The sequence below is a fragment of the Thalassophryne amazonica genome, chromosome 9 (assembly GCF_902500255.1).
Source record: "Thalassophryne amazonica chromosome 9, fThaAma1.1, whole genome shotgun sequence".
Lineage (NCBI taxonomy): Eukaryota > Metazoa > Chordata > Actinopteri > Batrachoidiformes > Batrachoididae > Thalassophryne > Thalassophryne amazonica.
This window is the reverse complement of record NC_047111.1, coordinates 96349888-96362104: the sequence shown is the minus strand read 5'-3', so window position 1 is coordinate 96362104 and position 12217 is coordinate 96349888. Positions and strand designations below refer to the sequence as shown.

The 12217-nt window shown below is 40.5% G+C and overlaps 1 long non-coding RNA gene across 1 annotated transcript; it reads left to right on the top strand.

Annotated features, from left to right (window-relative positions):
• The first annotated feature begins 2065 nt into the window (after window positions 1–2065).
• Window positions 2066–11139, top strand: LOC117516612. Its single transcript, XR_004562487.1, has 3 exons — window positions 2066–2078; window positions 3931–3933; window positions 11012–11139. It is a non-coding gene; the product is annotated as an uncharacterized LOC117516612 (long non-coding RNA).
• The last annotated feature ends 1078 nt before the right edge of the window (window positions 11140–12217 follow it).

Genomic DNA, 12217 nt, shown 5'->3' with positions numbered 1-12217 from the left:
ATTTCTCGGATGGTCACTCGACGGTCCCACATCACCACAGCGTTCACTTTGGAAATGATCTCCTCATTTCGGGACGTCGATGGTCGGCCGGAGCGCGGCTCGCTCTCCACCGTTACGCGTCCGTCTTTAAACCGGTTGTACCACTCCTTAATCTGTGTAGTGCTCATGGCTTCATCCCCGAAAGCCGTCTGTATTTTTCGAATCGTTTCTGCTTGGCTGTCGCCAAGTTTCTGGCAGAATTTAATGCAAAAGTGTGCTCCAAGCGTTCCGCATTTCCGCACAAACAGAACTCCGACAAGGGGGTGGAGCACTCCTCCCACAAGGCGTACTCACAGGTGAATGACGTCACCAACAGGCGTGGAAAAACTCACGCATGCGCACGAGGGTTCAAGCATGTCTGACGCAATCACACTTGATTCAAATCCATATGGTTTTTTTAAAAAGATAAAAAGGTACGATAGTTTAATCACAGACCTTGTACAGTGAGGGTAATAAGTACTTGATCCACTGCTGATTTTGCAAGATTTCCCAGGGACTCACAGCTATGTTTGTGCGCATGTCCAGGCCTGAAGTTCACCAGTGACCATCTGGATGATCCAGAGGAGAAGGTCATGTGGTTCAGAAAAGACCAAAATAGAGCTTTTTGGAATCAACTCCACTTGCTGTGTTTCGAGGATGAGAACAACCCCAAGAAAACCATTCCAACCATGAAGCATACTCTGGGGGTGCTCTTCTGCAAAGGGGACAGGATGACTGCACTGTACTGAAGGGAGGATGGACAACCTGGTCTCATGGCAAGTCGTGACTCAGCAGCACAAAATATACATTAATCTATTCGTGATATTGTGACGAAAAGCGCCTCATTTTCATCATGGCAGCACAAATTCATTGTAATTCATTCCTTGATGGCTGCACGAAATTAAAAGTGAAGTGGGGGCAGGGGTCAGGGTGGTTAAGTTTAGGGTTGGCGGTAGTAGGAGTGTAGGGTTAGTAATAAAAAAAATAAAATGTTGACGTCTGTTGGATTGAATTGACATGTGACATATGTTACCTGTAACATGATAACTAAAGCTTCCATCACACATGCCAAAACTGTTGCAGGAACCAGGCCGACACAGCAAATATAGTCATTATCCGATGCAGTTGGGAGGAAAAGAGGCGTAGTCAGCCATGTCAGATCGCATCCGGACTGCCTCGTGCACACCTGCAGGATGCCGCCCAAACATATTTCAGACAACAGTCAGATGACACAGACTGCTGTCAGACTCCACCAACATTGGAGCTGTCACTCACTCACTCACCCACGCAATCAAATCTTCACGCATCCTCACATTCTCAGCGCTAAACTGACCTCTCATCGGGAGGAGGGTGTGCTGACAGGAGTGTGTGTCTCACATGATGGAGTGCGCGCGTGTACGTGCGTAGAAAACAAGTGATCGAAGGAGCATGCGAGTGTGTGGCCAGATGAAATGTTCACTCAGCTGCACACGTGTTCATAACAGCTGAATGAGCCGCTGTGTGAGTGGTGTGCGCGTGCGTAGGAACAGCTAATCAAAGCAATGTGCGAGTGCGTGGCCAAATGTTCACTCAGCTGCGTGTATGTGTGTTCATAATGGCTGTTCAGCCACTCCGTGTGCACACATGGTGGCGTGCGTGTGCATGCAAGCACAGGAGCTGTCCAGAGAGCACACAAAAAGGCTGACAACTGTGAGTGATCGCCTGCTTGTGTACAGTCTGGTGAAAAATCCCTTTAGGTGTTTGATCAGTCATATACTTGCATTGCTAGACTTTATTCGTCCGGCTGGACTCCGTAACTGCTGTTGGTACTGTGCTGGCAGTGCGCCAAGCTCCCACATGTGCACAACATTCTCAGACGCAGCCAGTGGACTTTTTTCTCCCTCTTTTAAACTCTTTTTTTTGTGGCCATTTTACTTGATACACATTTAACACACCTGCATTTGGATTATCGTGTGCGGGACGGCACTTCGCATGGGATTTATTTATGCCAGAGATGGATTATGCATTTGTCTCAGTCATCGACATTGCCAGCAAACAGCCGGGTGAAAGGACTTTACCAGGTGTCTACACTGTGGAATGTGAGGTACCAGAGGTGAGTTGCATATTTACTTTATGGTGCTATGGGCTGAGGAAACATTTCCACATCATGCCTGCTATCAGACTGAGGAGGTGAACATCAATCAAATCAAATCAATTTTATTTATATAGCGCCAAATCACAACAAACAGTTGCCCCAAGGCGCTTATATTGTAAGGCAAAGCCATACAATAATTACGGAAAAACCCCAATGGTCAAAACGACCCCCTGTGAGCAAGCACTTGGCGACAGTGGGAAGGAAAAACTCCTTTTTAACAGGAAGAAACCTCCAGCAGAACCAGGCTCAGGGAGGGGCAGTCTTCTGCTGGGCTGGTGGGGCTGAGGGAGAGAACCAGGAAAAAGACGTGCTGTGGAGGGGACAGAGATCAATCACTAATGCTTAAATGCAGAGTGGTGCATACAGAGCAAAAAGAGAAAGAAACACTGAATGCATCATGGGAACCCCCCCAGCAGTCTAAGTCTATAGCATACAATACTAAGGGATGGTTCAGGGTCACCTGATCGAGCCCTAACTATAAGCTTTAGCAAAAAGGAAAGTTTTAAGCCTAATCTTAAAGTAGAGAGGGTGTCTGTCTCCCTGATCTGAATTGGGACTGGTTCCACAGGAGAGGAGCCTGGAAAGCTGAAGGCTCTGCCTTCCCATTCTACTCTTACAAACCTAGGACTACAAGTAAGCCTGCAGTCTGAGAGCAAGCGCTCTATTGGGGTGATATGGTACTATGAGGTCCCTAAGATAAGATGGGACCTGATTATTCAAAACCTTATAAGTAAGAAGAAGAATTTTAAATTCTATTTCTAGAATTAACAGGAAATCAATGAAGACAGGCCAATATGGGTGAGATATGCTCTCTCCTTCTAGTCCCTGTCAGTACTCTAGCTGCAGCATTTTGGAAATTAACTGAAGGCTTTTCAGGGACACTTTTAGGACAACCTGATAATAATGAATTACAATAGTCCAGCCTAGAGGAAATAAATGCATGAATTGGTTTTTCAGCATCACTCTGAGACAAGACCTTTCTAATTTTAGAGATATTGCGGCAAATGCAAAAAAGCAGTCCTACATATTTGTTTAATATGCGCATGAATGACATATCCTGATCAAAAATGACTCCAAGATTTCTCACAGTATTACTAGAGGTCACGGTAATGCCATCCAGAGTAAGGATCTGGTTAGAACACCCATGTTTCTAAGATTTGTGGGGCCAAGTACAATAACTTCAGTTTTATCTGAGTTTAAAAGCAGGAAATTAGAGGTCATCCATGTCTTTATGTCTGTAAGACAATCCTGCAGTTTAGCTAATTGGTGTGTGTCCCCTGGCTTCATGGATAGATAAAGCTGGGTATCATCTGCGTAACAATGAAAATTTAAGCAATGCCGTCTAATAATACTGCCTAAGGGAAACATGTATAAAGTGAATAAAATTGGTCCTAGCACAGAACCTTGTGGAACTCCATAATTAACCTTGGTCTGTGAAGAAGATTCTCCATTTACATGAACAAATTGTAATCTATTAGATAAATATGATTCAAACCACCGCAGCGCAGTGCCTTTAATACCTATGGCATGCTCTAATCTCTGTAATAAAATTTTATGGTCAACAGTATCAAAAGCAGCACTGAGGTCTAACAGAACAAGCACAGAGATGAGTCCACTGTCTGAGGCCATAAGAAGATCATTTGTAACCTTCACTAATGCTGTTTCTGTACTATGATGAATTCTAAACACTGACTGAAACTCTTCAAATAGACCATTCCTCTGCAGATGATCAGTTAGCTGTTTTACAACTACCCTTTCAAGACTTTTTGAGAGAAAAGGAAGTTGGAGATTGGCCTATACTTAGCTAAGATAGCTGGGTCAAGTGATGGCTTTTTTAAGTAATGGTTTAATTACTGCCACCTTAAAAGCCTGTGGTACATAGCCAACTAATAAAGATAGATTGATCAATATTTAAGATCGAAGCATTATTAATGGTAGGGCTTCCTTGAGCAGCCTGGTAGGAATGGGGTCTAATAAACATGTTGATGGTTTGGAGGAAGTAACTAATGAAAGTAACTCAGACAGAACAATCGGAGAGAAAGCGTCTAACCAAATACTGGCATCACTGAAAGCAGCCAAAGATAATGATATGTCTTTGGGATGGTATGATAATATTTTTTTCTCTAATAGTTAAAATTTTATTAGCAAAGAAAAGTCATGAAGTCATTACTAGTTAAAGTTAAAGGAATACTCGGCTCAATGGAGCTCCGACTCTTTGTCAGCCTGGCTACAGTGCTGAAAAGAAACCTGGGGTTGTTCTTATTTTCTTCAATTAGTGATGAGTAGCAAGATGTCGTAGCTTTACGGAGGGCTTTTTTATAGAGCAACAGACTCTTTTTCCAGGCTAAGTGAAGATCTTCTAAATTAGTGAGACGCCATTTCCTCTCCACTTACGGGTTATCTGCTTTAAGCTGCGAGTTTGTGAGTTATACCACGGAGTCAGGCACTTCTGATTTAAGGCTCTCTTTTTCAGAGGAGCTACAGCATCCAAGTTGTCCTCAGTGAGGATGGTAAAACTATTGACGAGATACTCTATCTCACTCACAGAGTTAGGTAGCTACTCTGCACTGTGTTGGTATATGGCATTGAAGAACATAAAGAAGGAATCATATCCTTAACCTAGTTACAGCGCTTTCTGAAAGACTTCTAGTGTAATGAAACTTATTCCCACTGCTGGGTAGTCCATCAGAGTAAATGGTAAATGTTATTAGAAATGATCAGACAGAAGGGAGTTTTCAGGGAATACTGTTAAGTCTTCAATTTCCATACCATAAGTCAGAACAAGATCTAAGGTATGATTAAAGTGGTGGGTGGACTCATTTACATTTTGAGCAAAGCCAATCGAGTCTAACAATAGATTAAATGCAGTGTTGAGGCTGTCTATTCTCAGCATCTGTGTGGATGTTAAAAATCGTCCACTATAATTATCTTATCTGAGCTAAGCACTAAGTCAGACAAAAGGTCTGAAAATTCACAGAGAAACTCACAGTAACGACCAGTTGGACGATAGATAACAACAAATGTAACATGTCATAATATGCGCATTACAGCGATGACATATTGTTCAGCTGCGTTGTGGGGCACTGCACTGAGCCTCTGACATGTGCACGGTGCCACATCCATGTTATTACATATCAACTTTTCCTTGTCCTCCCTGGCTGTGGTCCAGTGGAGGTGGACAGACGTGGCACAACATGTAGGTTTTCTGTGCCCGATCAATGTCAGAGCTCAATCAGCTGTGATCAGATCATTTCACATGATGTTTTGATGCTCTCAGAATATGTAGACTGCGATCAGATAATGCAAAAACTGCATGTAGACCGCTGTCAGATGTGCGTTGCATCTCAATGGTGCAAAGAGTGTTTTGAACATGTGCAACACACTTGGGACAGCTGAGCAAATGGGACCAAATATGTAGATGTTCACAGAGTGCTGTCCGTAGGTCTTCGGACTGCACCTCAATATTTCCCGATTGTGGCCAGATGTGTCAGTCTGACGCCGTTCGGCCACAATCGGCGTGTGTGTGATGGGGGTTTAAGCATGACACATGATGCAGTGCAAACTATTTCATTTTAAAACCCTATTAACTAATATTTTGAATCACTTTTTGTTTTACCAAAATTGGACCAACTTTAACTTTTGACTCCTGTACAAACTGAAACTGACCTTTGTCACCATTCTTGCTGTTTTTACCCCATAACTCCATAACATTCAGTCACAGACAGTCAAAACTATACCTTTTTGGAATCTTTATTATCAGACAAATAATGTGATATAGTTTTCAATATGATTGGAGCATCTTTTAATTTTGACCTCTGTGTAATTCTTCAATTGACCCCTACCTGGCTGCCTATTGAAAATTCAAGAGGCCATTTTTTTTGTTTTTTCCAAAAGTGTAATGTCTAAGGAGTATTTGTGCTGAATTTGATGCTTGTATCACCATTTGCAGGCTTCTACTCTAAATATTATCTTATTTGGTGCACTATGGTGGTGGTGGTGGTGGTGGTGGTGGTGGTGGGGGGGGGGGGTAGTGTGCTGAGGCTTAACAGTGGATTTGGGAAAAGAAAAAATATATAGCTGTTGAATCCATATAAATCTATCAAATACGCACTTGGTTTGATATCAAATAATGACACTTAACATTAAGATACATTTAAAAGAACTGAATGAGCTTAAGATGAGTTGCACTCGTAGACTATATACAGTAGTTGCAGTGGGGAAGTCCTGAAAAACATTAAGAACACTGTCAGTTTTCCTTGAATAAATCGTTTTTTTTTTTTTTTTTACGTGGGCACTGAAACATTGTTATATTTTCGTCAGGTGACCAGTGGCAGCCCGAGAGAATTTTGTGAATGAGACCGCAGGTTGCGCCTTCATTTCTTGTGTCAGTCAGTATTACTGCTTGTTGTGGCAGGATGGCTTTTTCTGCTGCCTGACATTCACTTGTACTCCTTCTACCCTCAATTGGTGTCACTTGTGTCCTAAAGCCTGTCATCTCCACTTTATGCTCCATTGCCGCCATGTCTTCTGCACTGCTCTATTTTTCCCAGTTCACTCGGGCTTGTGCCTGTTTGTCAGTAGAGACTGATAGCCCAGTTATTTGCTTTAGCTGTCTGCCTTCCTGTTGCTGTGTAACTATATTTTAGCTCCACTCAGACTTTTTCCTTATCAATCTGTGCCTCTGCAAAACCTCAAATTGTACTTTATGCACACTTTGTTCGGCATAACAATTGTATGTTTTAACAATAGAAATACAAATGTATTTGCAGATATTAGTAGGGTTTGTTTATTTAACATTAACATGAGTTTGGACCAGAATATTAAATAAAATCCCAGTAATGGCTTCCATAATCTGATGTGATGCCTGTCATCAGTGCAAGACACAGTTACTCCTGTAGAGGTCAGCATCAGTCTAATGTTTTTCTGACGGACTATCTATTATGGGCTCTTTCAGCCTTACTGGCAACATATTCAGGATTTTAAACCACAACCACAGATGTGACTAAAATGGAATAAATGACTCATTATTATTTTTTTCCAAGTTAATTAAAATTCAGCATAACACCAATGCTGAAACACTTGTAACTGATATTTTTATAGGTCAAATTCTAAGAAAAATGAATAGCTCATCTAAATTTCAAATAAACTGTGTTCCTTCCAAGATTTACAAAAACAACACTCCCAGACTTTGCTATCTATCTATCTATCTATCTATCTATCTATCTATCTATCTATCTATCTATCTATCTATCTATCTATCTATCTATCTATCTATCTATCTATCTATCTATCTATCTATCTATCTATCTATCTATCTATCTATCTATCTATCTATCTATCTATCTATCTATCTATCTATCTATCTATCTATCTATCTATCTATCTATCTATCTATCTATCTATCTATCTATCTATCTATCTATATAAATTAATTTGAACCTGAAAATGTGGAATTTGATTGCATTCTGATCTGACTGATCTGATGGTGATGTGATGTGACCACAGTAAGAACAATCAGCGGAGGTACAATTAATTTATAAAACATGACAATTCAGTAAGGTATATTCTAAGGTATAACTCTACTAGTTTATAATAAGGTATATCTAAATATCTAAAAAAGGCAGAGTAGAATAGAAGAGTAGAATAGAGTAGAGTAGAGCCAATTAGGTGCCTGGTCTTGAGAACCAGGGATGGTTCTCAAGACCAGGTACCAGGCATAGTTCACATGAATGTGAACTACCCAAAACAGACCATAGACTTTAAATAAATAAATAATTAAATAAATAATATGTCCAGTGTATACTGTATGCATGTTTGTAATTGCTGGGAAAGGTCTTTGAAGTGATTCACATAAATAACTGTAATTAGCTATATCTGTCAGTGACAGAATTTGGTTAAATGGATTAATACAACATTATAAATGTTCAATGCTTCAGGTAAAGACTGCAGCATATAAACTGATTAACACCTTTTGCAATTTAATTAGCAAATTAATGTGTACCAGAAGTGGCACACATTCATGGCTGAGAGCCAGACCAATATATTTTTTCAGATCTAAATTGTCTAGAGGTATGTAACACTTGTGAGTCTACTTTGAGTAATTATGACGTCCCTTGAAGATAAATACAAGAAAAGCGTTTTTGATGTGTGTGTTTAATTGGAAAGGTCAGAGGACAAGATTGACGTAAAGCAGAAATGCTGGAGCAGTTTAATCGCCAGTGCAATGTTCAGTGGGGAATCATAGGGGTCCTGTGTAATGTAGAAGTAAAACCAGCCACACTGCAGCCTCCGGCCTGTTACATCTACAGCCTGCTGTTACCTTAATTCAAAACGGCAACTGTCCAGGCATCTGTTGGCATCTCCACATCTGGGCCATCCTGCTACCCCATGAGAGTTTCCACTGCCAGGGCTCAGCCAGACTTTGGTTTTGAAGTGATGGTTGAATAAAAAGATATCATGGTCTTCTATCACTCTCTTATATATTGTGCAAATATGCAAATGTCCTATGAAAGCTGACACAAAGATTTTTTTTTTTTATTTGCATGTATGATATAGCCTAGTACAAACAATTGTACAGTAAAACATTGCTGAGGTAGAATGTTGTTTTTCATGAAAGTATTGTTTCATATTGATAACTGCTGTTATATTCCCCAAACAGTTGGACTTTTGGAAAGAATTTTGGAGCAGCTGAGTCTGATGCAGTTAATTTATTATGTTCTCATACAGATATTTGTAGGTGGTCTAGTTGTGATGTGAAATGAAACATAATCACATACACTCCTTATCATATTTTATTAACAGTTTAGCAAGGAAACACAGATATAGCACAAGTGTGTGTCAAGGCTGAAGAATCAACCATATTGCATTACAACTGATTGCAATATTGATCTGGATCACAGCAGTATATTGATCCGGATCACTCTCAACAAATCCTGAGCCAGAATCACATTCAAAATTTTATGACGTATTCCATGGCCTAATATCTATCTGTGGTGAAAATTTTGGAAAAACCCGCTAAGTAGTTTTGACGTAATCCATGAAACTCTACAAAGGCAAATCCTGATCCAAAATCTGGATCCGGATTCAGATCACCTCCAAAATTTAATGGAGTCTTCCATGGCCTAATATCTACCAGTGATGAAACTTTTGTCAAAATCTGTGCAGTTGTTTTGACAAAATCCTACTAAAAGACAGACAAATAAATAACCGCTGATGGTTTTATTACATCCTTGGTGGACGTGAAAAAGAATAGCAAGACATTTTTTGAATTGTGTACATGCTAACTAGCCAAGCTCGCGGTCCTGGCAAGTCATTGTAACACTGTTGCACCTTCCAACTTACTACACAGGTAGTGTTGATGGCAAAACTGTCGACACTTGCAGGAGAGCGAATTAGACAACAGAGACAGTCTGAAGATTACAGTTTTAAGATAAAAACAAAATTATATGCTATCTTCCTGAGGCTGCAGCAGCTTTTCTTTCTGGAAAGTTGATGTAAATGAAAGATGGTGGAGCAGCTTTGGTGATAAACAGGACAAGTCATTCACAGCTTTTGTATGGAGTCAGTCAGTTGGTCAGATTGGAAGGCCGGCTGAGGAGGCGGACAGGTATTGGAAAGAAATGCTTTAACAGCAGTGAGAGTCAGAGGAGATAGACTAATTCCACCACCCACAAATCCTCCAACAGTTGATTGCCTGGGTGGGCAGTGTCGGAGCCAATCCTCCATGCCCTCCTGTTTGCTCTAGAATTAGACATCTGCTCAGTGGAGAGCAACTGGCAAGCAGTGACCCTCTCAGCTGGATGACACATTGAGGTGTTTTCCCCTCCGGGCAAGAAGAAATGGAGCTGTGGCAGACTGTGGACAATGTCAGGATGCTTTCTTTTACCAGACTGTTCCCCAGACCTATATATGTTCTGATGGTATTATTATCAGCCATTTTTTTTGTCATACAGTGCAAAGGAAACAGTAGGTTGGTATTTTTTCAGGTGCGAGATGGGGGGGGAGGGGGGGTGTTATCTGTTGTTGAAGACTGGACAGCCCGCTGACCCACAGCAGTGATGAACCAATTTATGCCCTGAAATGCTGATTAGGAAGTTAATCAGTACCAGATGTAGAAATCACATCTGTTCAGAAAATATAACATTTAGCATTCAGTAAAATGAATATTTATAAAGTGATAGCTGCATATATTCACATGCACAGAGTGTTAATGTTGTTTCGCATTCCCTGTGATATCCTTGCTTCAATTTGTTCAATTACAATATCGTTATTAGCACTAAAACAGCAATAATATTGTGATGTCCACTTTGGCCAAATGCCCAATTGAGTAGTTAGGAGTCCAGTATACCAACACATCTAGCATGAAATATGTTTAGAATAAATTCATGTGTTTTCTAGTTTTGCTGAAAATATAACCAACATGGTATCATCAAGATCATGGCTTAAATTTATGGTAATGTTACAACTAGACAGAATGATAACAATGAATAATGATATATATATATATATATATATATATATATATATATATATATATATATATATATATATATATATATATATATATAAACTTGTCAAAGCCGTCATCGCATAAACTGGATATTCGTACTCACCGGACAAAAGCAACAGTCCTAAAGCTTTTGTATGGTTGTCCATGTAATCAACGCTGTATCTAATGGATTTTTTTATAAAGGATTTTTGGCTCACATTGGACAAAAGGCCCTACCCCATCACAATGAGTTTCCATTAAAAACCCCTTGCATATGCCAGACAGAGCAGTCTGCCAGTCACAACAGACATACAAAATGAAGTTCAGCACGGACAGTCACCAATCTGAGGATAGTCGGTACCATCCAAGAGGAAAGCACAACACCTACCACTCAGTATAGACAATGTGGGCATTGAGGTGGTCTCCACATACAAGTACCTCGGTGTCCACATTGACAATAGATTGGACTGGTCGGTGCAGGTAAATGCAGCGTATAAAAGGGGACAGAGCAGATTATTCTTCTTCAGAAGACTGAAATCTGTTGATGTTTGTAGCGATATGCTTTTCCTTTTTTATCAATCTGTTGTGGTCAGCTTTCTATTATTTGCTGTTGTGTGTTGGGGGAACAGCTTGTCTGTTAGGGACAGTAACAGACTGGACAAATTTGTCAGGAAGTGCGTGTCAGTGATGGGGAGGGAGGCGGCCTCTGTGGGTGAACTGGTGGAGTGTAGGTTGAGGTGTATTATGAATTCCGTTATTAATAACAAATCTCATCCTCTACACAACACTGTGGTTGCTCAGAAAAGCAACCGCAGTGACAGATTCCTCTCCATGAGATGCAGGACTGAGAGGTATACAAGATCATTTGTCCCGGCCGCCATGAGACTGTTTAACGCTTCTTGTTAATGTAGTTTTATTTCCATGTGTTTTTATATTTGTCTTATTTATTGGTATTTTATTGTATGGATGAATTGTGTATGTATGTATGCTCTCGGGCAGATGAATTTCCCCTTACAGGGGATGAATAAAGTATTCATCTATCTTATCTATCTATGTATCTATCTATCATTTACTTGATTAAAAACTCAACTGTTTATTTTTTTAAACTGTGCTCACACCCAGTGCCTAAACAAATCAAATCAAATCAAATCAATTTCATTTATATAGCGCCAAATCACAACAAACAGTTGCCCCAAGGCACTTTATATTGTAAGGCAAGGCCATACAATAATTACGGAAAAACCCCAACGGTCAAAACGACCCCCTGTGAGCAAGCACTTGGCAACAGTGGGAAGGAAAAACTCCCTTTTAACAGGAATAAACCTCCAGCAGAACCAGGCTCAGGGAGGGGCAGTCTTCTGCTGGGACTGGTTGGGGCTGAGGGAGAGAACCAGGAAAAAGACATGCTGTGGAGGGGAGCAGAGATCAATCACTAATGATTAAATGCAGAGTGGTGCATACAGAGCAAAAAGAGAAAGAAACACAGTGCATCAAGGGAACCCCCCAGCAGTCTAAGTCTATAGCAGCATAACTAAGGGATGGTTCAGGGTCACCTGATCCAGCCCTAACTATAAGCT